The sequence below is a fragment of the Pelodiscus sinensis genome, chromosome 27 (assembly GCF_049634645.1).
Source record: "Pelodiscus sinensis isolate JC-2024 chromosome 27, ASM4963464v1, whole genome shotgun sequence".
NCBI classification, from domain to species: Eukaryota; Metazoa; Chordata; order Testudines; family Trionychidae; genus Pelodiscus; species Pelodiscus sinensis.
The window spans coordinates 13,679,071-13,701,978 of record NC_134737.1 but is presented as its reverse complement, the minus strand read 5'-3'; the positions used below and the strand labels follow the sequence as shown (position 1 = coordinate 13,701,978).

General features: G+C 58.0%; 1 protein-coding gene across 13 annotated transcripts in view; it reads left to right on the top strand.

Annotated features, from left to right (window-relative positions):
* Positions 1-22,908, top strand: part of SYT2 (synaptotagmin 2) — a 128,929-nt gene that overhangs the window by 56,636 nt on the left and 49,385 nt on the right. For 9 of the 13 annotated variants that reach the window (XM_075910218.1, XM_075910223.1, XM_075910211.1 and 6 more), the window contains exon 2: positions 7,218-7,249. The exons of 1 other annotated variant lie outside the window; for it this stretch is intronic. The gene's annotated coding sequence lies outside the window, so the exon portion shown is untranslated. Of the gene's footprint in view, positions 1-7,217; positions 7,250-16,004; positions 16,143-22,908 lie in introns of those variants that run through there. 3 more of the 13 variants (XM_075910217.1, XM_075910214.1, XM_075910212.1) reach the window with 3 other exon arrangements.

Genomic DNA, 22,908 nt, shown 5'->3' with positions numbered 1-22,908 from the left:
TCTTTCTAAGCGACACATGCCAGCTCGACTTGCAGATACGGGCTGGATGCAGGAATTGCTTGGTGAAAGTCTCTTGTGCTAGGCAGGAGCCCCAACTATGGGATCTTAATGGTTCCATCCGGCTTTGGGATAGGGGTGGACTTCTGGCCTCTTGCAGACCTATGGGCGTTTCCCCTTGGATTTCAATGGGGCCAGGTGTATGAATCTATGAAAGGGAAGCGATTGCACAGCGAGTCGGAGTCAGAGCTGGGAACAGAACCCAGGAGTCCTTAGCACTTTCCTGCGGTGCTTTACAGTGCCTCAGAAATGTCGAAACATTAATGGCTCATTAACCACTAATAAGCTCATTCATTATCCCTGCTAAGACAGGGGCAATCAAATGCTGTGCTCCGGAGCGCAAGCTGACCAGTATAGAGGTCAGGAAGGAACGGGGCAGCGTCAACTGGTGAGCGACCGTCGTTTTGTTTAGTGATGACCTTCGTGGCTATGAAATTTTGCTCTCGTGTGGCTCTAACCCTTTCTGATCCAAGGGGTCAGCTTTCTGATTGGGTCCCTCTGCTCTCTGGAATTCGGCAACCGTCGTCCAAACCGTGTGTGCTCTGGGGACTGTTTCAGGGAAGCCAGAAGCAGCGTATGGTGCTGGGAGCAGTTTTGTGGCAAGCGTTCGGAGCGGCTCCGGGCATGGGCACCACTGGCGTGGGGTGGGAGACTCGATCCTGAATTTGGCACTTCTACGGCCAGCAACGACTCGGGTTTGGAACAGCCGCCCAGGAAGCGTGCTGGGGCTGATGAGCAGCGGAGGGGGGTGAAAAAAGGAAATCGAGCCAAACACACCTTGTTTCACACCATCAACGGAGGCACACATTTGAACAGCCGCACTCGGATTGCTCCGTATGTGTGCCGTAGCGGGGGGCTGTCTGCTCTGTGACCCGGGGTCCCCCTGCGCTGTGATGGGAGTTTCCCACCGACTCTCCCAAATGTGTATTAACCCGAACACCCAGGCTCAGCCTCCCAGGGAGAGAGACAAAGGGAGGAAGGCGGAGACCAGCACCTGGCTGGGAGGAAGGGGCAGTTGCTGTCAGGGAAGCATGGAGAGAAGAGGCTAAGTTGGGGGCCTAGGGTGATGGACCCCTAGCCCTAGGGTCTGAGGCATCCTGGCGCCACATCACATCTGTGCTGTGCTGTATCCTGAAGGAACAATAAACCCCTCTCTATTCTACAACAGGCGGAGTCTGTTCTTGCTGCTCCGGGGGTGCAGGAACGGGGGGACCCCGACTGCGTCGTCACCGTACGCAAGCAGTCGTGTGGCTCGCCTCGTGGGCTCATCTCGCGCCTGTCTTCTGTGTCCACGTGGGGCTGTCACTCCCGTGCAGCCGCTGCCCTGTGCTCCCGTATCTGCTTTGCAATCTGCCCGGTGAATGTCACCGTCCAAGCTGCTGGAAAACCTCGCTCAGAAGGCTTAGCAAGAGCCTCGTGCGGTAGCGTCAGCAGCCCTTTGCTATCCCCTGGCAGGGCTGGGCAGAGCTCTGTGAGCGAGATAAGTCACTCGGCAAGACAACGTTGTTGCACATGTGACCTCTCCCTGCTGCGTGGCAGCTGCTGCTTCGGTTATTGGCAGTCTCCGAGCCTGCCCTCTGTCACTTGGTTCCCTTTGTGCTCCGTCTCTGCCTTGGGGATTTATGACAGGCGGTGCCTGGGAGCCCGGCCCACGCCCCGCTGTGTTAGGCGCTGTACGTGCACAGAACATCAAAGCGGTCCCTGCCCAGGGAGCGCAGAGCCCGACAGCTGGCGAGGCGCGGACACAGAAAGCAGGAGTGCTGTCATGCGTGCGACGGCTTCCCTTTGGGCAGCTCTTTTCATTAGCCCTGCAAATATTTGCAAAGTTGAGTCCGTGTCCCCAAATACCTCTCCGGCTGAGCTGCTGATCGGTCGTGCCAGGAGCGTGGTGTGGATCTAGGCAGCCCGGGGCTTGCGGTGTCAGGCTGGGGACGGGCTGCAGGCCAGGTGGGGAGGAAAGACCCGGCAGGGGAGCGATGGGCAGTCAGCCCGCCTGGCGTTCACCTCACCGAAGGGGCGGTGGCCGGGCGACACTCGGGGACTTGCAACCCACCGAAAGGGCCCAACACCCCCTCGCATTCCAGCCTGCTGTCACCAGGCCCCTCCGCCCCCCCGCGCGGCAGGCTGGGCTGAGGGGCGGGGTGCCGGAGGGAGGGTGCCGCTGGGCCTGCTCAGGGCGGCGTGGCAGTGGAGGAGGCTGGCCTATGAAGTTGGGCGGGTTACGAAGAAAGACGAAAGCTCGGTCGGTGCTTCCCACTGTTATTCTGGGGGGGGATGACAGGGTCCAGCTTCCGAACACCCGTCAGGAGCCCCGTGGTCCTTTGGGCAGGTCGTTCCCGCCTGCCTCCCGTGTGGTGGGCTTGCCTGGGGCTCGGTGCCCTGAATTCCCAGCCCCCCCGCCCCTCCCATGCTCCCACGGGCAGGCGGCGGAGCTCCCTAGCACCTCTGGAACACCGGGGAGGATTTCTCTGCTTCTCGGGGACGCTTGGACGTCCCGCCTGGGTCTCTCCTCGGCTGCGGGGCCTCGGTTTGCTGCATGGACTTTGTGTCGGACGCTGTCCCCCCTGGGAGTGCTGGGCAGGGGATGCTCTTACCACCAGCCATCCAAAGTGATCAGGGTCTATTCTATTCTACTGGCTGGTGGAGTCTGTCCATGCCATTACGGGGGTGCAGGAGACGGGAAAACCCCAACGCGCCGTGTCATCCCCACGCAGCCTGACTCCCAGCGGCGAGCTCAGGAGCCGGAGCAGGGGTGTCCACATGGGGGTGGATGATGGGGGGAGGAGGGGAGACCAGCTGGAAGCATTTCTGGGGTGCAGAGAGGAAGGCGGGTCAGGCCACCAGGCTGAGGGTTCACGTCTCTCGTTACCACACACGCCAGGTGTGACCTTGGGCTGCTTGCTGGGCCTCTGCCTCAGTTCCCGGGCACACGCTGGCCACACACGCAGGGCCCGGCCACGTGGTAGGGGTGACAGGGAACACGGTGAAGATGGCGAGTTGCTCAGACACCGCAGGAATTGGGGGGGAGGGTAAGTGCCTGGAGCACACCCCTGCAGACACAAGCAAGGGCTGGCTTTGCCCAACATGCTCAGCCCCCTTAGGAACTGATTGCCCCCCAGGTGTGACTGGGGGTGGGAGGGAGGCAGGCAGCAGGCTTGGCCCTCGACTCTACATCTCCTTCCCCGCCTCCGCTGGGGCGAGGACTGGGACGCGCAGGCCATGGGGGTGGTGGCGAAGGCTGGAGGACCTGGGGGGCCGTGATCAGAGACGGGGCAAGCTCTCAGTGATACGGGTTGGCTTGAGATCGTGCAGATCCTGAAACCAGGGCTGCTGATTTATCCCTGTGCCCAGGGCCCTGGCTGGACAAGTGCCGGGATGTTTGTTTCTCGGGTGATGGATGGACACGGAGGCTGGAGGGAGTTTCCTACATTGGAATAAATAATAAATAAAGGCCCACGCTGGGCACGAGGCCAGGCTGGAGGGGCATCTCCACCCGCTGCCTGCATTGAGCGCGCGTTCACCAGAGACAGAGCTGCGGCGGGGGCTGCTTTGCTGAGTCAGCCCATCTGGGAAACCCAGGCAGCTGGAGACGCTGGCTCCAATAGCTGCTTGCAAAGGAATTCCCTGGGGATTTGGAGGGGAGGGAGGCAATAGAATGGTAGTGTGGCCTAGTGGATAGAGGAGTGGGCTGTTGGCTCAGGAGACTGGATTCTTTTTCTGGCTGTGACCATGGGTATGTCACTTCTTCTCCCCTCCCCCTCATGCCTCAGTTCCCTTCCCACCTCTTGTCTATGGAGGTTGTGAGCCATTGGAGGTAGGGGACTGTCTCTTGTTTGTACAGCATCTGTCTTGGCTGTAGGTGCTACTGCAATGATGAGAGCCTTTAGCGCTCACGTAGTGCGTGTCATCCAGAGATCTCCAAGGGATTCACAGGTTCCGACGTACCTGCCGTGTGTGGCAGGACACTGCTATTGGCCCCGCTGTACAGATGAAATCTGAGGCTAATTGACTTGTCCAAGGTCACAGAGGGAGTCGGTGGCAAGCCAGGGAACTGACCCAGGTCTCATCCCTGGGCTGGCCCTCTAAGCACGGGGCCATCCTTACATCAATGGGCTGGTTGCCTTAAAAAGCGTCTGGAGACAACTAGTCCCACTCCTTACGCCAGCGGCGGATATAGGGCAGAGCGAGTGGGGGGTTCCGTGCTTCAATAGGGCCCCGCACACGCACTACTACCTGTCGGCTGTGGCCGTGGCGCGTGCGCGAAATTTTGCTGCCTGGGGCCCTGCAAAACTCTCATCCACCCCTGCCTTACACAGATGAGAGGTTCCGAAAACCGATCTCACCAACTTCAAACAGGTTCTTCCAGTCCCAAAGGACCAGCCGCAGTCCAAGGTCAATTTAGACCTCAGATCTTACCCAAAAGGGTGCCCTGAGCCAGTCCGTTAGCATCTAATACCTAAAGGTTTATTAATAAAAAGAAAGAAAAGATTGAGGAAAATCGTTAAAGGAATCAACACTACACACCACTTGGAAAGTTCCTGGTGCAGCCTGGTAGCAGAGGTAGATTCATCTGCAGTCTTGTAAGACTCCGGATGGCATCCTCTGTTAGGACGGGTCCCCTGGGCTCAGCTCTCAGCTAAGATGGCAGAACAAGGAGCGATGGTCTCAAGTTGCCGTGGGGGGGGTCTAGGTTGGAGATTAGGAAAAACGATTTCACTAGGAGAGCGGTGAAGCACTGGGATAGGTTACCTAAGGAGGTGGTGGAATCTCCATCCCTAGAGGTGTTTAAATCTCAGCTTGACAAAGCCCTGGCTGGGTTGATTTAGTTGGGTTGGTCCTGCCTTAGGCCGGGGGCTGGACTTGATGACTCCTGTGGTCTCTTCCAGCTCTAGGATTCTATGATGCTCCTGAAGTGGTGAGCTGGAATGAAGACAAAGATGGCGGAAACCCCCAGGGCCCTCTTTATACCCTTGCCCATGTGGCGGGAACTCTGTCGTTCTCGCTGTGTGAAATTGCCTCCCCAAATGGAGTCGCCCCCCCCATGCAGGACTCCGCCCTTGGCCGCCAGGGCTGACGTGCTGGTCTGAACGCGCTCAGGTGCGGACTGGTACCACTTAAGGCAAATTGCCCATGAAGCGCTGCTATTCCTTGACCGGCCTCCTGTCGGGGTGCGTCTCCGCTGCACGGTAGCTAGAAACAAGCTATGCCGTTTGAGTGGCACAAATTGTCTTATTTCAGTGTTATTTTGAAATAGCTTCTCTTGAAATGTGGTGCAGTCTATCCCGACTTACGGTGAAATAACCCGCTCTTCCGAAACGTGCCTTACTCCTCGCGGGATGAGGGTTACAGGGACGTCGGAATAGCGAGCCCGTTATATTTTGAAATAACGGGCGCTCAAAAGACACAGACTAGCTATTTCGGGATACCTCCGGCACTCTGAAATAGCGCTGCCGTGTAGACGTAGCCTTGGTGTTTCCCAGAAACAAACATTTGAAATACAAGTTATGGCGGCGCGTCGGGTTTTTCCCGTCTCCTGCACCCCTGTAGTGGCACGGACAGACTCCACCAACCAGTAGAACAGAGGGTTTATTGCTTCTCCAGGATACAGCACAGCACAGACGTGATGTAGTTTTAGGAGTTAGGGCCAGGATGCCTCAGACCCCTTGGATTAGGGGGTCCATTGTCATCACTTAGACCCTCAGCTAAGGCTTCTTCCTTTGTGTTCCCCAGACAGCAACTTCCCCTTCCCCCAAAACCCAGTGTTGCCCTCCGCCTCTCTCCCTTTGTCTCTTCCCCTGGGAAGAGCCTTGTTATCTGCTGTGGCGGCGCGTTGGGGTTTTCCCGTCTCCTGCACCCCCGTAATGGCACAAACAGACTCCACCAGCCAGTAGAACAGAGGGAGTTTATTGCTTCCCCAGGATACAGCACAGCACAGATGTAATCTGGTTCCAGGGCAGGCCTAGGATGCCTCAGCCCCCCTTGAGACGGGGGAGACTGGACCCCTAAATTCCAGCCCATTGCCTAGGCTGCTTCCTCCATGAAACCAGCCAGAAAACTAACCAACTCACTTCCAGCCCTGCCCCCAGCCAGGGCTCCACTCCCCTTCTTCCCATTGTTCTGCTCCCTGGGAGATCACTGGTCAGACAGGTTCGAAGCCTCCTTGCATAATTACTCATCCCCTGCCCGGCTGGGCCGTGCTGCAGCCAGTGGAGGTCACTCCCAACCCACTGCCCAGTATAGCAACCAGCAAGGTACCCCCACTATGCCACATCTGCTCAGGCTGGGACTAGGTGTCTGGGCCAACACACATGTGGGGGAGTCAGTGGGAATCACACAGTACAGCGCAGGGGGACCCCGGGTTACAGGGCAGATCGCCCCCTTGCTACGCCACACAAGTACAGAACCATCCTCGACACTTCAGATACAAATCTGATACCGGCATAGGAGCAGCAGAAACAGAACCAGCGCATCATCCGCTCTCGCTTGGCCCGCTTTGTGCACGATTTGGTGCCAACGCATAGCGGTGGCATGTTCGTTTCAGGCGCCAGTACCGTCACAAAGCATTTTGTTCTCATCAAAACATTCTCCCGGGGAGGACATGGGAAATCCCTTCCCAAGATAGCTGCATGTGGGGAGGAGAGAAGGTTTTTAACGTGATACTGATTTTTATTCCTAAGAGAGATGGGCTGAAATCCAAGGGTCTCAGGGAAGGCTGATGCATCACGCTGGCGGAGCGTGATACCCAGTCCTTGGGACAGTGAAGCCCATGCCACGTATGATGGGCTGTGGGGAGCAGTGTACCATTGGACTAGGGCGCTAATCGCCGAGTGCACAGGATATATCTAAGCAAGGGTTCCTCCGCATGAGCCTGGCTTGAAAAAGTATTTACAGGGCTGTCTGTGGGGTGGCTGGGGGCCCTGCGCAGGCCTATTAAACTGGTGTCTGATGGCGGTGGGCGTGTGTGTGTTAGAGCTGTGAGTTTATAATTGTCAGTAACACACAAATGAAACACCGAAGGTCCTGTCGACTCCCACAGTGCACTCAGAAGCTCACAGTTTATCCCCGGGTTTTGCAAATGCTACCTGCTCTGGTTTGATCTGATGCCCTGGGAAGCTCAAACAGAAATTCTGAATCCATTTTTTTTTTATTCTTATTTACAGCTGCGGATGTGACGTGGTCCCAGACACACCCGGTGAGTCCGTTTCTCCTTGTTCTCCTTCTGTCTGGTTCCACGCGTCAGCCCTTCTGCCACTCTGACCTTGTCTTGAAAGGGCGGCCGGTGTGGGGAAACCCTGCCATTTCTAGGCGATTGAACCGAGGAGGCGTGACGCCTGCCTCCCAGAATCTCCGTTTGGCACCGAGTCCCTGTTCAAACGTCATTCCGAATGGAAAGCGCATCTCCCTAGCGCCTCGAGGGAGTGCTGTTGCTGCTTTTTTAAATCCTGGGTTTAATTACAAAAATAAATTCTGCTGCTTTTGAAACCCTACAGGGCTTGCTAGTGACAGGGCCGATCCAAGTGATGGATCGGATAGAACCTGGTGAGCAATTGTATTGATAAAGGAACCAAAGATTGCACAGAGCTAGGAGACACTGCTGGATCCCTTGGGCACCAAAGCAGGCCAGCCCTTTGTTAGGTCCCAGAGAAGAATTCTGCATGGTTCCCGTTCCTGGATCTGCGACTGTCTTGGTGTGTGACCTTTGCCCTTCTCTGTCTTTCCCCTCCTGCCCTTGTCTAGTTAGATTGTGACCTCTCCAAGGTGGGGCCTGTGCCCTGCAGCACAATACTGCTTAGTCTGACACAGCCTTCTTTCTGGGGGTGGCATGTCCGCAAGGTTCAGGGCAGGATTCCCCAGGATGGATTTGCTGCTCCAAGTGGAAACATAGGTGGAGTTCATTTTCTGCCTGGCTTTCTATCCAGTGCCCCCTCCTAGCACGGGGCTTTGCGCGGATCACCTGGCACCGTGTCTGTTCCTTGCGTGGGAACGTTGGAGCATCCCTGGAATGATTCGTTCATTTTTGCTCGGGGGGTGATGACTCAAAATGTGCTCTCCACGTGTACTCGGGTGTGAAATTCACCCCAGGGCAGAGGGACAGCTCACGGCCCTAGAGGCAGCTGCTGGTGACATTTATCCAACACAGGTTGGTAGAATTCACCCCTGGTGAGTGTCTGTCTGACAGGTAAGCAGGCCTTGTGCCCTCCAACAACGTCGGAGTCCACTCCCCCTGGACTGCTGCTCTTGACGAAGGCAGAGTCAGCTGATGCTGAGCGTTATTGACAACCCCACCCAGGAACTGGGAAGCTGTGTGCTTAGAGCTCTAGAAACATCAGGCAGGGAGGGACTGCGAGAGATCGCCTCCTTCAAGCCCCGCAGTGCTGGGACAAGACCACATAAATGTAACCCAGCCCTGACTTACATTGGCAATAAGGTCACCAATGCAGCTATAACCCTGGGAAACATCATTGGTTCCGGGTGTGGCCGGACGAAGCGCAGTTCCGGGTGTGGCCAGACGCGGCGCGGCTCCGGGTGTGGCCGGACGCGGCGCGGCTCCGGGTGTGGCCGGACGCGGCGCGGCTCCGGGTGTGGCCGGACGCGGCGCGGTTCTGGGTGTGGCCGGATGCGGCGTGGTTCCGGGTGTGGCCGGACGCGGCGCGGTTCCGGGTGTGGCCGGACGCGGCGCGGTTCCGGGTGTGGCCGGATGCGGCGCGGTTCCGGGTGTGGCCGGACGAGGTGCGGCTCCTGGTGTCCCAGGAGACTGGCTTTTGGAGCTGTCGTCCTTTGAAAATAGTTCAGGGCATATTTAATCCAATCCGTTGGCCTGCCTGCCCACCGCGCCGGCGCTGTCCTCAGGGCTGTTACTCAGCGGAGGGAGTTGGGGGCTGGATAAAGCAGCGGGCCAGCTGGGTGTGTGGCAATGACGTTCCTGGGGGCCAAGCCAGGAGACAGAGGCCGCGGTTGCTGTGACGTGGCGCTTGCAAACAGCGCTGTGTCTGTCGGAGCGGGGCAGGGGGCTCTTGCAGATTTCACCAGTGCAAATGGTAGATTGACTGTCCCTTGCATGTGCGCTGTGTAACTCCGCCGGGGCGTGGTACAGGACCAGGTGGAGGAGGTTCTGCTGAGGTCAGACCACCTGATTAGAAGGGTCCCTCTGACGCGACAGTCTCTGCGAAACAAGCCTGCAGGTGAGGAGAGATGAGAACATGCCGGTGGGGGGTGTGACAGCAAAAATATTAGTCCTGGGGAGCAATCCGTTATGTTAATTAGCTCATCCATTTAAGACACAGAGAACGCAGCGAGGCCTGAAGACAGTCTCAGGAAAGGTACTCAATTACGCGCCACAATGTCGCTCTAATTTCTCCGGTAAACTCCCTCCCGGCGCGGCGAGGCAGCGGCACAGGCCAATAGATGAATATTGTGCGCTCTGCTGCCGGGCACCGGGCGAGGCAGCGGGAGTCAAGGAAGGGAGGAAACGAACGAGGCCACGACGTGGCTCACTTGTAAAGCGGCAACACCACGTGGCTGCCCCGGGAGACGCATTGGACCAGAGGGCGCCCTGCCAATACTGCCGGCATCGCTTGAAGACGTCCCATTGTGCTAGACCCTGTAAATACACATAGTGAGAGACCAGCCTGGCCCCAAGGCATTTACGTAGGCAAGGCAGGCTCACCCTGTGACCAAGTGAATTTTTTCCATCCAGGATGGGATTTGGATATAGTAAGTTTGTTGTTCTGCTATCCTATCTGGGGCAGCATAGGCTGGTTTCCTATACACTGGCCTGGGAGTCAGCTTGGGGTTCTGTTCCCAATGCTGCCACAAACTCCTTGTGGGTCACCATGAATAATGCTTCCGTGCCTTAGTTTCCCCATATGTAAAATGGGAGCTGATGATAGTTCCTCTTTGTAAAAAGCTATGGGCTCTACAGAGCATGAGTACTGCTTGTTTTATAGTGCAGGGTGTGTGTGTGTGTGTGTGTGTGTGTGTGCGCGCGCGCGCACAAAAAATGTACATTGGAATCAATGTTCCCTCTAATCTTTCCCATCCATGTGTAGATTTTTCCCATTCATGTGCAGAATAAATTTTTCTATGTGCACTGACAAATATGCACCATCGGGATAAAAAAAGAAAACCTTGCTGTGGGCGCTCTGCTAATCAGCTGGGAGGCCTTGGAATTTCTCCTGAGCGGCCGCACAAGCTCCCAGCTTACAGGGAACACTGATCGGGATCACTTACCCATCACTGAAATGCAGCCACCTCTGAGTGTGCACCTGACTGTGGTAGGTGGTGACACATCCGTCTGACTTCATTTTCTAACCTGCCCGTCACTGGTGCACGTGGTCACCCTACAGAATGAAGAGGGATATTCATTAGTTATCTCACTTCTCAGTTGTCCTACCCATGGCCACAGAGGGTGGGGGAATTACCGCTGGGTCTTTGGGATGGCGAGGGAGGACTTGGAAGCCTTCAGAAAAATAAGGGGAGCGTTTTCCCCTGGAGTTCTCAGGCAGGGTGGCACCTTTGCAGTCCTTCCTCAAAGGGGCAAGGATGGCAGATCTTTACCACAGAGCTCTGTTCTTCTGGGTCTTTTGGAGCATTTGAGTCAAATCGGTGCCACACGCACAAACCAAACCAGCCCAGAGTGTTGAACAGTGCGAATACAACCCCCTTCCCGTGTTCATTGAGTCAGATCTCATGTAGCTGGTATCCCTTGGCATGCTGCTAGCTCTCATCTGTCCGTTGTTGTCCAGGGACTGCACAGCGGAGGAAACTGTGTTTCGAAAGGTAAGAATCAGGCAAGGATTGTGAAACCAAAACCCTTCCAGGCTTCCTTAGAAAAATGCGAAAGGGCTGCTTGGCCCCCATCTCCCCTTCCCACTGCAGCCGCTGGGCTAGGTGTGGCAGGCTGCTGAAGAACCCGGCCAGCGCAGCTCCCGGGAGGGCATAGGGCGAAGGCAAGCGGGTGTTTTACTGGCATTTTTTGCATCCTTTCCTGCAGCATGTGTCCGGCGGGTGGCGCCACCTCCGACAGCCCTTTAATGAGACAGCTCCTGCCTCCAGTCAAACAGGCCGGACTCCGCTCCCGCGCTGGCGGTGCGTTTCAGATACAGCGCCCCCAGGTTCCTGCCCCACGGCCCTGGTGCTGAGACTGCTGGCTGTGCCGGGAAGTCCTGGGGACTGTGGCAGATGGCAGCATCCCCGCGCATTTAGCAATGGCACTAATTAAGGCTATTCCTGCGTCCCTCGCTCGGAGCGGCTCAGTTCATTACCGTGGGTAAAGCAATTTGAGCGCTCCTTCGGTGCAATGTGCCAGAGGCAGGGAAAGGCTATTACTGCAGACCCACATTGTGCTGCAGCTGTGTGGGGATCCCATGCGTCTGCTCAGGCTTTCCGCATGTTCCTTTCACGTTCAGCACGGCCGCCGCTCCGCTAGCTGCTCCCGCTCTGCAAAGAGATCCTCGAACCGTAGAACCGGCAGGGCCCTCGAGAGATCATCAGGTCCAGTCCCCTGCCCTCCCGGCAGGACCAAACACTGTCCAGACCATCCCTGACAGGTGTCTGTCCAACCTGCTCTTCATATCTCCAGTGATGTTGATTCCACAACCTCCCTAGCAACTTATTCCAGTGTTTAACCACCCTGACAGGTAGGAAGTTTTTCCTGATGTCCAACCTAAACCTCCCTTGCTGCAGTTTAAGCTCATTGCTTCTTGTCCTATCCTCAGAGGCCAAGGAGAACAAATTTTCTCCCTCCTCCTTGTGACTCCCTTTTAGGTACTTGAAAACGGCTCTCATGTCCCCTCTCAGTCTTCTATTTTCCAAACTAAACAAGCCCAGTTCTTTCAGTCTCCCCTCCTAGCTCATGTTCTCTAGACCTTTCAGCATTCTTGTTGCTCTTCTCTGGACCTTCTCCAATTTCCCCACATCTTTCCTGAAACATGGTACCCAGAACGGGACACAAGACTCCAACGGAGGCCTAACCCGCGCAGAGTGGAGCGGAAGAATGACTCCTCGTGTCTTGCGCACAGCACCCCGTTCATGCAAGGAGGAGTGAAGCTGCCGTGACGTCCATGGAGGAGACCCCAAAGTGCAGCGAGGGGCTGCCAGCAACTGGAGCCCCAGGAGGATCACTGCCCCCGCCTCTGAGATGAACTTCCAGCAACTGGAGCCCTAGGCGGAATGCGCTATCAGCGTCCCCGTATCCAAAGCCCACAACAGCAGTGCATCATCATTGGGCGCCCCGTTTAATGCACGCCCTAGGCGACTGCCACGTCTGCCTGTATGCACGAGCCGCCCCTGGGCTGCAGTGACTAGAAAGTCCGTGTTGGGTGCATCATGGTGTTGGATGCAGCGACACACAGGACCCTGCTGCCCTGTAGAACTCCAGAGAGCTCGCAGGCTACATAGAGCAGAGACAGGGCAAATAACGATCCCTGAGACAGCAGTGGGAAACTGAGGCACCAGGTGGTTAACAGCCAGTGTCTCGGTGTGAGGTGCAGAGCACGTAGGAATGTCTGCCCCTGTCTCAGGCCGAATGCCTGCTGCGGCTGAGCCCCCGAAGCAGAGGGCGCTTATGTAATCGACCACATTCGTTTTTAGGACGAGAAGGGGGAAAGGTCGAGTGGCGCTCCAGCAGGAATGAAGGTCACAGGCTGCAGTTCATGTGGCCAGGAGATCGGGGTAGTGCCCTCGTTTATCGCTGTGTGTTTGTAGCAAACAGCCAGGGCTTTAGGTCACAATCTGCTCTGGCCAAATTGGTGCTGGCAGGGGTACTGCCCAGACCACCTGTTGCTGCGTTGATCCACTACTGACTGAGTTCCCTCTGCCCAAGCAGCTGGTTAAGGAGCTCTCCCGTCCAGCTACACCCCTCGCCCGGCCCTGCCCGGCTTGGGAGCGCCGACAAGATCTCTGTACCAGACGGTCGGCACTAAAAGCTAACCTGTGACTGGGGCTGCATCTGATTGCAACCGGCATCTCTGCAGGGGCGCCCGAAGACATGGGCAGCCGTTGGCGTTGGGCACGGGCACAAAGAGAGAAGGTCCTGCGCTCAATCGGAAGGACTGTGAGGTCCGTAAAGGAAGTGTTTAAAACTAATAAAAGAAAGTTCTTCTTCACACAGTGCATAGTCAACCTGTGGAACTCCTTGCCACAGGAGGCTGTGAAGGCTGGGACTATAACAGAGTTTAAAGAAGCGGCGAGGAGTCCTGTGGCACCTTATAGACTAACAGAAGTGTTTGGAGCATAAGCTTTCGTGGGGAAAGACTCCCAGCTGCGTTTGTGGGAGGTGGGGTTGTGATTTGCTTGAGCAAAAATTCCAGGTGTCCGGTATTTTTTGGAAGACCATCTGGCAACCGTATTTGCTTGGGGCAGCAGTAGACTTATGAGCTACTTGGCACGGTCTTGCCCCTCAAGGGGGGCAAAGAGCCACACTGTGTGAGCAGGGGTAAGACACAAACCTCAGAGCCCTTCCCCGGCGTCTGCCAGAGCTGCCCGGGCAATCCGCTCCAGCCTGCTTTCCCAAGGACGTTTGCCCGCTGTCAAGTTTGCAAAGCCGCGTAATTGTATGTGTGAGAAACTTCCAAGCAGATGAAAAATGGACGTGGATTCCGCACGGCGTCTGACAGGCCTTGAGAAATGGGATTCTCCCCCGGAAGAGCAGGGAGGGGCGAGTCCCTGAAAGCCGGCCGGTCTAGTAGAGGAAGCAGGGGCAGGATTGACAGATTCTTAGGCCGCTCTGTGGAAGTATTTTGCAAACCCTTTGCAGGTCTGAAGGAGCTACCTCTAGGCAGCTCCCACGCGCAGAAGGGAGACGCTGCGGCAGGGAGCAGTGAAGCAGCCCCCCGCTTCCAAAGGACGTGACCTCCAAAGGCGAGGAGGTGAATTGCGTGCCATCCGCCCCCTGGCCTGTGCTCCGATCGAACTGCAAAGGAGGAGTCCCTGACTCGGCCTGGCTAGCGTGACAGGCCCCGGATAGAATCAATGAGTTGATATAGGATCAAAATCAATGGCAATTTGCGGCTGCCCGCGTTGCTGCAGCCGGCTAGCTCCACCAAGGCAGCTTTATGGCCTCCTCCCGCTTCCTTATCACATTAGCTGTGGGGTTGCGTTCTTATTGCATTATAAATTATTTCCAGAAATCAATCCAACGCAGCAGGCTCGACAGGGACCATTGGAACAGCCTGTCCCGTCAGCTAAAGGCTGGTCGTGCTCCGAGGGCTCTGCTCTCCCCAGCCTCTGCATTCTTTTGCGCCCCAGACGTGGGCAGGAATCGGAACACGGGGCACCAGGAGAGTCAGCTGGACAACACCCCTGCTTAGCGGGCAAATGGCTCTTCTGCTTCCCGCTGCATCCCTGCCGCTCCCCTTGGACCAGGTGAATGAGGAGGGGGCGAAGGCTTATTTTCCCCTCTTTTCCCTAATTCCCCCTCCAGCACTGACTGATGTCCTTTCTGACGCCTGATCCGTCCCCTTTGCTTTTAGAATGCCCCAGCTGGCCCCCACGAGGGGGCTGTGTAGAGCGTGGGGCCCAGGGGCTGGAAGGTGAATCGAAAGGCCGTTCCCCCAAGGAGGGGAATTAAGCACTGGAACCGCGGACCTAGGGCCAGGGCGCAGGCTCCAGCCGTCAGTCTGCACATCAAGCGTGGCAGACGAACAGCACCCGTGCCCCCGGCTGTCACGCCGCCACAGCCAGGGCACGATGGAGACAATGCGTAATGTGCGGGCGGGGGGAAGTACCCCAGCTTGCCCCATCCCCAACACCAGCCCGGGTGCGCTTCAAGCAGTGTTCTCCTCACGCCCTCTCCGGCTTTCTCCCACTACTTGCTGCCCCGGCTGTGGGAAACGCTGGCTCAGGTCTTCACCCTGTGGTATGGAAGGTGATCAGTGATTCCTTTGGGCCTTGCAATCTAGGACACAGAATCCCTCCACCCCCAGTCTTCTCTAGGGGGCTGTATTCTCCTCTCCCCTCCCCCCCACTCCTTGCCTTGAGAAAAACACCAGGGCTGCTGGGCTAAGCGTTTGCAAATGTGCAAAAGCATCACACAGGAGGGAATCGGGCTCTGCCCTAAAACAATCAGAAAAAAAATCTGGAGGAAAATCTCCAGGGCCGTGTAGCTGCTGGTGTAACTGCATTGGCCTCTGCAGTGAGCTAAGTGCAGAGTCTAATTAATTGCATTAGAAATCCAGGCAAGTGCAAGTTCGCTCCTGCAAGGGGGGAGAGAGAGTGATATGCACAGGCATCCACGCTGACATGTTCATGCATGCACACGTGGGCACACAGACAGGCACGGGCCCACAGGTGTGTGCACACAGACACATGCACCCATGTGCATGTACACAGTGTGATGCACCATCCAGACACGCACACAAGCACATCTATCCAAACAGCCACTCTCATGTACACACAGTGCCATACACTCATTCAAACACACACATGCAGACACAAACCCGTGCGCACACACCTATCGACACACATGCACACACAGAGCCATGCACTCATCTAGACACGCATACACAGACACACGCATGTACACGCATTGTCATGCAGCCTCCAGCCATGCATGCGTGCACACAGGGTGATGCAGCACGCCGTCACTCACATGGGCCTGCCATGCACCCATGCAACAGCCACGCTGGCATGCACACGCAGTACCGTGCGCCATCCAGCCGCGCACTCGCCGTGCCATGCACCCCAACAGACATGCCCCCGTGGACACAGCGCCACGCACCCCACGCTGCCCGCACACAGCCACAGGCCTGCGTGTCCCCCCCCCCCCCCCCCAGCTCACTTGTGCCTTTTACAGCCCCAGCTCCCGCCCCCCTTCACCGCAGCTTTCGAAAGTTCCGCGCGCTCTTCCCACCCCCCGGGACCCCCCGGCGCTGCCCCCTCCCGGGCCGGGCAGAGGCTGGCGGGGCGCGGGCGGGAGCCGATGCAGCGGGATGTGAGAGGCATCACAATGCAGCGTAGGGCGAGCGGGGCCGGCGCTACCGCAGCGCGGGGAGGAGGCGGGGGCGGGGGGCGCTGCAGCCGGGCTGGCCGGCGCTGGAGCCCAAGTTCTGCAGTGCTCCGCCAGGCAGCGGCCGCCGCACCGCCCGGTAAGCCGGGCCCCCCGGGCGTGGGAGCGCGGCGCTGGGATCCGGGCAGGGGACCCCCCCAGGTGAAGGGCCGCCAGCCGGGGAGGGGACGGGGACGGGGGCGGGCGCACGGGCTGCCGTGGAAGTTTGAGCGCACGGGGAGCCGAGGCGCTGCGGCGCGCTTGGCACCGGGCGCGGCACGGGGCGCACGGCCGCAGGGGGCTGCCCGGAGCAGCTTCAGCGCCAGAGCCGGGGCTCAGTCCGGGTTCACACCGGTGTGACTTGGCCCCGCGTGCCCCTCGGGCTCTGCCCCTGTTCTGAAGTTGGACCCCCCCCCCTTGCGCTTGCTCCTGCCCGGGGGCGAGCGGGACCTGCCTGACCAAGGCGAGCGCCCCTGGCAAAGGGCAGGCGGGCAGCCAGGACTCTCCTCCCCCCTCCCCGCCCTGGCAGCGCTGTGCTCCGCACTGCACTTTGTCCTGCCTGCTGCAGCCATGCGCCGTGCCCTGCCGTGCTGGGTTAAGGGGCCCTGGGCGCTTCACTCGGGGGGGGGGGGCCCTGTGAGGTGGCAGGACCCCTCAGCCAGGACCCCTGCTGCCTTGCAATCCGGATCCGCCGGCATCCTTCTGTCTCTGGCACTGCCCTGGCTGGAGCACCTGGCAGGCACTAGCGCATTGTCCCTGGCACGCCAGGAAGAGCCATTGCCTCGTTTTACACGGGGGGGGGGGTGTTGAGGCCCAAGGAGACTCGGGGTAAATCTGTGCCGCAAGAAGCCAGCACGGCTCCAGCCCCCAAGGGAACGGCTGGGCTGCTGATTTTAGCGCCGTGGCATGAGCCTGAGTCGGTAGAGCTGGCCCCCTGACTCGCTGCCGTGGGATTTGGGTTTTTTTTTTTCAGCATAGCCATATCCTAAGAGATTCGCCCAAGGTCACACAGTGAGACTGTTGCAGAGTAGCGCAGTGACACACTCGGGGACCAGGCAAGGGCCCTGGGTACTGAGCCATCCTTTCTTTACAAGCACCTCTGGCAGCTCCCCGCAGAGTCTTCTCCCACATTACAGGTGGGGAAACTGAGGCACAGAAGGGCTTTGCCCGACATCTCAGAGCAATTCAGTATCAGAGCCAGGAATTGTTCTGCTCCCTGACTTAACCTCTAGGCCACACTCCCGCAGTGAGGCTTGTCTTCAGTTTATCCATCTTCCCGCCAGCCCCCGTTCCTCCTTCGTATCCCTTGGACTCCCCCCCCACACACACAATACTCCCCTCCCCCACAGAGGGAGACAGCCCTGGCACACCGCACAGCCTCCCCTTGCTATCCCTGCTGCATGCCCCCCCCCCCCAGCCTTTCTTGCTGGCAGGGAGATCAGTGGGTCTGGCTGTGCCCAGCACCCCCAGAGCTCTCCTGCCGGGCTTCTCACATCTGCCTGCAAAGCTCGTGGATCCGCCTAGTGGGCAATGCGCCCTAGAGCATGGCCAGTCCCAGTTCTGAGAGACCCAGTAGCCTGGCGATTCGCCCAGGGGGCTGGCCGGGAGGCAGCTGGGGCCAGACAGTGAGTGGCAGGGAACAGGGAAGGCTAGGAAGGATTGTGACTTGGGGAGGGCGCAGGGGGTGTCTATGTGCTCAGTGTCCTTCAGGCACTGCCTCTTGCATTGTTCATGTTCCATTTTAACCTCCCCTCTTTGGACCAGATTCTGATCTCATTCACCTGGGTGTAAATCCAGAAAAAACCGTTACCTCCGGATTTATCGATGAGATCCAGCCCTGCTCTCGGCCGTGATGTTACATAATGCCCTTCGTTGCGACATTAGCAGCAGAGGCAAACCCTTGCCTCGGTTTCCCCCGGATAAAATGGGGGAAAATAATATTGACCTCCTTTGTAAAGCACTTTGAACTCTCCCAATGGGGAGGGTGATGTCAGAGCTAAGAGTTATATTGTTATGTACAAAACAGCGTGGTTCCCCAGGGCTTAGTGTCTGATACTCACAGCCAGTGTGTACTCGCGTACAGCAGGATCGTGTGATTCAAAACGGGGTGGACGGTGCTCCCCCACATATGTGGAGCATCCTCTACCGACCAAGGGACCATATCACCAGTCACTGACATGCAGCCACCTCTGAGGTGGGACATGGCGCCTTTTCAGCAGCAAACTTTGCAGTGTGAGACAGGAAGCAAAGTTTTTTACTGAAACTGTGGCCATTCCCTTTAGCACATCAGCAGTGGGACACAGGCAAAGAGAGATGAATGGGGCGCAGCCTGACAGGGGAGTTGGGGGAGATCTTTGGGGTGCTGTGTCAGGGCGGGAGCCAGCTACGTTTGGTGCAAGTGTCACTGGTTCCTGTTGGTCCATTGGCAAGTCAGAGCTTCAGGCATCTAACTAAGCACTGGTTGGAAATTTCCCATCGAAATGTTTATTCAACATCAGGCAGATTTCAGTTGTGCCAAAATGATTCAATTGTCTGTTGGGAAAATCTGAACAAAATGTTTTGTTCCAGGTTGGGACAGCTGAATGGAAACACTTTGGTTGCCAAACTGAATGGCAGTGTTTAATTTCAGAGCAGTTTGACATTCACCTCTGTTTGCCTGTGTCATCGGAGTGCCTGCTGTCTGCATTCTCCTCTATGGGTCAGGCTACCTGGCTGGGCTACGTCTCCTACGATGCACCACGATCATCCCTCTTAGTACCAACGTGGTGCATCGTGGAAGATGTAGTCTGAGCAGGGATTTCTGCCCATCTGGGAGACTGGGAGCTTGAGGCATGCAAACTACAACTCCCATCAATAGGGATCTATCAAATTCATGGCCATGAAATCTGGTCTTTTGGGCTATGTCTATACTGGCGCAATCTTGCGCCAGAGCTATGCAAATGAGGCTAAGCGTGGAATATCGCCGAGCCACATTTGCATACCTAATGAGCTGCCATTTTTGCGGAAGAGGCTCTTGCACAAGAAGGAGCTGTCTACACTGCCCCGTCTTGCGCAAGAAAAACCCTTTTGCGCAATGCTGTTAGTCCTGAAAATAATCAGCCTAACAAGAGGGTTTTTCTTGCGCAAGACGGGGCAGTGTAGACAGCTCCTTCTTGTGCAAGAGCCTCTTCCGCAAAAATGGCAGCTCATTAGGTATGCAAATGAGGCTCGGCAATATTCCACACTTAGCCTTATTTGCATAGCTCTGGCGCAAGATCGCGCCAGTGTAGACATAGCCTTGTGGACTTTTACATTCTACTATCCAGATTTGACAGCGGAGACCAGTGTTTCTCAAATGGGGGATCCCAACCCAAACCAGGGTTGTAGGGTGGCATTGCAAGATGGGGAGGCCTTCAGGACTGGGAGGCTGCAGTGCGGTGGGTGCTGGCCAGGCGCCCTGCCAGGAGCCGTGCAAAGGGCTATCCTACTCTGCCACCTTCACTTTGGCACTGCTGCCTTCAAGGTTGGGTCAGTTCCAGCATGTGAAATCTCAGCGTTAAAGAGCTGACATCGGGACATTTGCCGTTTGATCCTCTGACCATGAAATTGACCCCAGTGGACTGTGAATTGGGTACGGCAGCGCCATTGCTTGGTGCGGGGACAGTGACCCAGGTCAGACTGGGAATGCTGAAATGTTTCATTGGGATTGTGCGGACACTTCACTGCACCATCCGAATTTTGCATGGGATGGAAATTCTGATTTTCCAGCAACGTGGCTGCTGAGTCAGGGTGCAGCGGGACTTGGGGTCCCCGAAGGGGGCTGAGAGGGGCAAGCAGAGCTGCCCTCAGGCACCCCGTAAGGAGAGGCGAGTGTGCCATTGGCTTTGCTGGGTTTGGGTGCAGATTTGGGAGGTGAAAGTGTAACTGTGCGCACAGTTAACTGATGAGGCTGGACCATTCACGGTTACATGCAGGCTCCTGGCATAGAGGCAGCAGGGGGCCAGTACGTGCGGAAAACCGGCTTAAAAATTGACTCCTCGTGTGCACCGGCTCCCGGGAAGCCGACTGCTCCCCTTGTGTAATTGTGTAACCGTTGAAATTTCCAGCAGTTGCACGGTTACCTAGTTAAAGGCATTTTAACATCCCTAGCTCAGCTGCCCTGCTAGCAGAGACTCAGAGCAGGCTGGTCTGCAGGGGAGGGGCCTTATGAGCAAGGTGGGTGGGCAGCTCATGGGCTGGGGCAGGGAGGCTACTGGGGCGCAGGCTCAGCCATGCACCGGGAGGATGGCAGGGCACCTGGCAGGCGGCATGCCCTTAGCCGGCAGCAAGAGGGCAGGCGGCAGTAGCATGGGCAGCAGCGTGCCGGGGCTGTGGTGTCAAACCTGCACGGAGTCTCCCAACCGGTTTTAAAGCCAGACGCTGCTGCCGACGTGTGGCCTGCGGATGCAGCAGAGGGCCGAGGGGAAGCGCGACTAGAGGCTGCTCTTTTTCCTCTGGCCGTCTGCTAAGCATCAGCACTTCGGGGGTTTCCAGGGGTCGCTGCGGCCAAGAGGAAGGGGGGGGGGGGGGGATATGCAGCTGGTCGTTGGCAGTCGGCCTCCATCCTAGATTTCCCCTCGGACTGTGCTGCGTGGGCGCCCTGCCGCCGCAGGGGCTCCTAAAGTCACCAGAAGAGAGGAGCTGGGTGTAGACAGCCCCAGACTCTGAGCACGGAGGAGGAGAGAGGGGACGGAAGCACGGGGGAGGCTCAGCAGGGACCCCGGGGAGGGTCACAAGCAGGTTTCAGGGGGTTGGCCGATCAGGACCAGCGTGAGGCTTGCTGGGGCCGAGGGCAGGAAGGTGAAGTCCAGCTGCATCGAGGGCTGAAGCGGAACCCTGAACAGCTAAGCTCCCTGCTGGCCCTGGCTTGGGGATCCGGGAATCAGTTGTTCTGTGACAGGGGGGCTGTATAGCATGGGGGGGGGGCGGCGCTTGGAAGGGAAAAGGTTGAGAACCTCTGGGGTGATGGACCCAACGGGATGGTCTCCCCCCACCTTAGTCCAGCTCTGGAGCAGAACCCAAGTGCGTGTCTTTGCCTGTCAGGTCCTCTGCAGCGGCTCGCTTGCAGATCCGTGGCTGGAGCGAACGTAGGGCAAGCCGCACGCTCAGCTTGGCGCTAAACAGCCCCCCCGGCTCCTTCATCCAGGTCACGGCAGAGGGGGCTCGTGGAGGACTGGGCAGGTGGGACGGCGCGTCGGGGAGCCCCCGATCCTGCACCCCGTCCGCAGCAAGATGAGACTCCGCCAGCCAGTCGAACAGAGAGGGGTCATTGCGTCTCCAGGACACGCCCAGCCTAGAGGTGATGTGGTTACAGGAGTCAGGGCCAGGCAGCCTTAGACCCCTTGGGGTGGGGGCCACAGGCCCCTGGCCCCTCAGGACTCAGCTTAGTCTCCTCTCTTCATGTCAGCCCAGCCAAAAACTGGCCAGCCCCGGACCCTGCCCCCCAGGCCTCCCTTCCTTTGTCTCTCCCCTGGGGAGAGCCTTGGTGTCCCCCCCGTCTTTCCCAGGGGCCCACAGAGGCTGTCGGCTCCCCTGCCTGCACACGCAGTTCAAAGCCGGAGATCTTTGTGGGTGGGCTAAGAGCCCTTTGTAGTGGCCCAGAGTCCCTGGGCAGAAGCACTGCGGGCTCCAGTGCAGTGCGATAGAGCCCGAGGAGATGCCAGTCTGGCCTGTCTGCGCCAGCACGTCTGTAGCACTCGATCTGTTCCCGACTGTGCTCGGCAAACCCCCTCCCCCGCCCGGAGGAAGGTTAGAGTCACCGTCTCTGGTTTGCCACTGGGGAAACTGAGGCCGAGAGAGAGGTGACCAGTCCAGTTACCTTGTGGCAGTCCGGGGGCAGGCTCGCCTGCGGGGGTGTGGAGCCAAAGCCAGGGGTATTGCTTGAGATGCTGGATCTCCCAGGAAGGGGCGTGCTCGGGGGTTTACAAGGGAGCGAGGGGTGCAGGGCTTCAGAGCCCGTGCTCCCGGCCAAGCTGCCATGTGCCAGCTGTGCTCAGGGCGCTCGTGTGAGCCCAGGCCGAGGGGTGGGGGGTGGTAGGGTGGCCATCAAGGTACCGCAAGAATAGAGGACGTGCATGTAGTGCATAGGGGCGCAGGGTGAGGGGGTGCAGGAGTCAGGGCTAAGGGTGGAGCGGCCCGGGGATGGAGCAGTGAGTGCGGGGGGCAAGGGTGCCATTTTGGGAGGGCGGGGGGCTGCAGCCGCACATGCTGGGTCGCTGCTGCTCTTCCTCTAACTCCCAGAGCCTGCCAGGCGCGAGAGGAAGCAGCCGAGCAGTGTCCCCTCGGTTCCCTGGGAGTCAGAGGAAGACGCCCCGGTATGCGCAGCTGCAGCCCTCCAGAAAGGGCACGGGCGGGGGGGGGGGGAGTGCCTAGGTGCTAGGGCAGCCCCGGATGGGGCTCTGCTGCCCATCCCATGCCAGGGCTTTGCTCCCGGCCTCGGAGGGGGCAGGACAGGGCAAGGGGGAGGATTTCTGCACTCCCACTCTTCCAGATGTTCCTGCGCCACTGAGCCCCGGTCTGTGGCCGGGGCCAGAAGGCTCGCTGCTGCAGGCTGTGTCGATGCACCCTTCCTGGCCCCGTGCATTGTACAGGGAGCCGGGCTCCACACCTGGGCTTTGGCACTCGAGGCTGTTTGACTATCTGATAAGCAAAAGCTTGCCGGCTAGTCGACTAGTCCCTCACCCAGTCACTTCTCCCCCTTTGCTGCCTCTATCAGAGCTGGTGCTGGGGGGAGACAGCTTAAAAGCTGCTTCTCCCCAGCACAGTCTCCACGGGGGGCAGGGGATAGCGGGGATCGGGTGCAAACCAGGACAGCCCCAGACACTGCGCCTCTGCTTTTTAAACGTATT